The 3,246-nt window shown below is 40.9% G+C and overlaps 1 non-coding gene across 1 annotated transcript; it reads right to left on the bottom strand.

Moving 5' to 3' along the window:
* Positions 1-1,624: 1,624 nt before the first annotated feature.
* Positions 1,625-1,731, bottom strand: LOC141681394 (small nucleolar RNA R71). Its single transcript, XR_012558833.1, has one exon. It is a non-coding gene; the product is annotated as a small nucleolar RNA R71 (small nucleolar RNA).
* Between the last annotated feature and the right edge of the window lie 1,515 nt (positions 1,732-3,246).

The raw sequence follows: 3,246 nt of genomic DNA, 5'->3' as shown, positions 1-3,246 counted from the left end.
CCGATTTAGCACACCGCAACGAAGAGGAAGCATATATTCTTGTGATTCTTGTTTCGTTGTAACGTTGGATGCTAGTTTTCTTGCTTTGAATTATTTACTCTTGTGACGTACTCTGTTTTAATATAATTAGTTTAGTTATTATTTTCTTGTGTTGTTTATCATGATTTCATATGAACCCATGATGGTGATAAGTTCTATTATGGGCTAATCGTGATCATGGGGTTGCAACGGATTTATTATGAAATTCTTTAGTTAATTATTTAATACTTTAGTGTGTGATGATTGCATGATATCTAGTATTGGTTGTGCGTATTCGTCTTATGTGCGTCGCGAACATATAAGATAGGGTGTTAATCTCTTGTGAAGCGACGGTGGATCTTGAGATTTAGAACTTGCCATGCTAGCATAGGTTCATGTACGTTGTGCATGATTAGTGGGTAACTCTAACAGTTTTATTTGCCCTATGTAATCAAAAGGAATAACTTGTGCTTAAATCGTTATGTTGTCAATTTCTGTAGACATATAGGAACTCAACATAATTGATGACTATTCAACTTCTATCTTAATTGTGGATGTTTGGTAGAATGGTATTAGTACAATGAAAATTGGCTTTTATCAGTTCCGTGTTATTCGATTAATATCATCACTGTCACATGCTAAAGGTAATAACAATGGCTATAGAAGGAAGTAATAATGAAGTTGTGATCTCATGAGTGTTTTATTATTGATAAATTGAAGTGTTAGTTAAGTGGTTAATTAAGTAGTTAATTATAATTAATATTTAATCAACAATTTTAAGTGTTATCTTAACATTGAGAAGTAATCATACATTGGTGAGTGAGTTTAATTAGACAATAACTTAGTCTGAGTCTCTGAGGGAACGAACTAGAAAGTATTCTATATTACTTGCGAACGCGTATACTTGCGTGAATATTAGTGCATGTTTTCGCCCAAACAAGTTTTTGGCGCCGCTGCCGGGGACTCGGCGTATTTGTTTAGTTTATGTACTTACCATCATTGGTCATTAGGACTCCGTGATTAGGACGTAGTAGTTAATTACTCTTTTCGGTTGTGTTTCAGGTACTTTAGCAAGCGTTTATGCAAACTCGTTCTCGTGCTCGCAAGAGGACCTTCGATACAGCTGAGGAGAAAGACGAAGTTCTTGATACTCCGGAGAAGTTAGATTTTGAGGATTCGGATTCAGGAACTGAGCAGAAAGAACCAGTAAACATGGGAGATCGTATTGTTCAAGGTGATCCAGCTCTTATGGATTTTTCTTTGGCCTAAAATTGATGACATTCAGTCAAGCATCCTTCATCCGGCTATTCAAGCTAACACCTTTGAAATCAAGCCGGGCACTATTCAGATGGTGTAGAATTCTGTTTCTTTTGGAGGAGCGGCAACTGAAGACCCCAACATGCACATAAGGAATTTTGTCGAGATCTGCAGCACTTTTAAGTATAATGGCGTGACTGATGAGGCTATCAAGTTGAGGCTTTTCCCATTCTCACTGAGGGATAAGGCTAAAGACTGGTTACATTCTGAACCAGCTGGGTCCATCACTACGTGGCAAGATCTTGCGCAAAAGTTTCTGGTGAAGTTTTATCCAATGGCAAAGACTGCTGCTATGAGGAGTGCTCTTACTCAGTTTGCGCAGCAACCTATAGAATCTATGTGCGAGGCTTGGGAACGCTACAAGGAAATGTTGAGAAAATGTCCACATCATGGAATGCCGGATTGGATGGTAATCACTGGTTTTTATAATGGTTTGGGGGCCCAATCTCGGCCCATGCTCGATGCAGCAGCTGGAGGAGCCTTATGGGCTAAAAGCTATACTGAGGCGTATAATCTTATAGAGACAATGGCTGCAAACGAGCATCAAAACCCAACTCAGAGGATGACGTCAGGCAAGGTCGCAGGTATTCTGGAAGTTGATGCAGCCACCGCTATTGCAGCCCAGCTCCAAGCGCTATCAATGAAGGTTGATTCTTTGGCTACGTATGGAGTTAATCAAATAGCTATGGTTTGTGAGCTTTGTGCAGGTTCTCATGCTATGGATCAGTGTTCTCTTGTCAACGAATATGTTCAGTATGTGAATAATTATCAGCGACAACAGCAGCCTGTGCCAGCGACCTATCATCCTAACAACAGAAATCATCCAAATTTTAGCTGGGGAAATAATCAGAATGCTATTCAGCCACCATATCAGCAAGGAGTGAGTAAACAGTTTAACCCACCTGGATTCCAGCAACCACAGCAGTATGCTACAAGGCAATCATATCCTCAACAGGGAAGTGTAGCTGCACCTACTAGTGCTGATTTTGAGGAACTTAAGTTGTTGTGCAAGAGTCAGGCGGTTTCTATCAAGACCTTGGAAAATCAAATCGGTCAATTAGCCAATGCAGTGCTCAATCGTCAACCTGGCACTCTTCCCAGTGACACGGAAGTACCAGGCAGGAAGGAAGCTAAAGAGCAAGTCAAGGCTATTACCTTAAGGTCTGGAAAAGTAGCTGATGCTGAAAAGGCAAAAGAAGTCGAAGCTGAAGTTAGAGATGAAGAATCTAAGCAAAAGGAGAAAGTGGCAAAACCAAAGAAGACTACTGTTGAACACACTCTGCCTGAGGCTAATACAGGGGAGATACAGCTCTATCCTCCACCACCTTTTCCTAAGAGATTGCAGTAACAAAAGCTGGATAGACAGTTCGGGAAGTTTCTGGAGGTGTTCAAGAAACTTCACATCAATATACCTTTCGCTGAGGCTCTGGAACAAATGCCTAGTTATGCGAAGTTTATGAAGACTATTCTTTCAAGGAAGGTGAAACTGGATGACCTTGAAACCGTTGCTCTCACGGAAGAATGCAGCGCTGTTCTGCAGCAAAAGTTACCACCAAAACTGAAAGATCCAGGAAGTTTCACCATTCCTTGCACCATTGGCAATCTAACTTTTGACAAGTGCCTTTGTGATTTGGGAGCAAGCATTAATCTGATGCCCTTGTCGATCTTTAAAAAGCTGGATCTGCCTGATCCAAAACCCACATACATGTCGCTACAATTGGCGGACCGTTCCATTACTTACCCAAGGGGCATAGTTGAGGATGTGCTCGTCAAGGTGGATAAGCTCTTCTTTCCTGCAGATTTTGTTATTCTGGATTTTGAGGAAGATAAGAAGATTCCCATAATCTTGGGGAGGCCTTTCTTGGCTACTGGCCGTACCTTGATAGATGTGCAAAAAGGGGAACTTACTAT

The sequence above is a fragment of the Apium graveolens genome, chromosome 8 (genome assembly GCF_009905375.1).
Source record: "Apium graveolens cultivar Ventura chromosome 8, ASM990537v1, whole genome shotgun sequence".
In the NCBI taxonomy this organism is placed as follows: Eukaryota; Viridiplantae; Streptophyta; class Magnoliopsida; order Apiales; family Apiaceae; genus Apium; species Apium graveolens.
The sequence above is the reverse complement of the archived record's forward strand: the minus strand, read 5'-3'. Positions and strand labels throughout refer to the sequence as shown.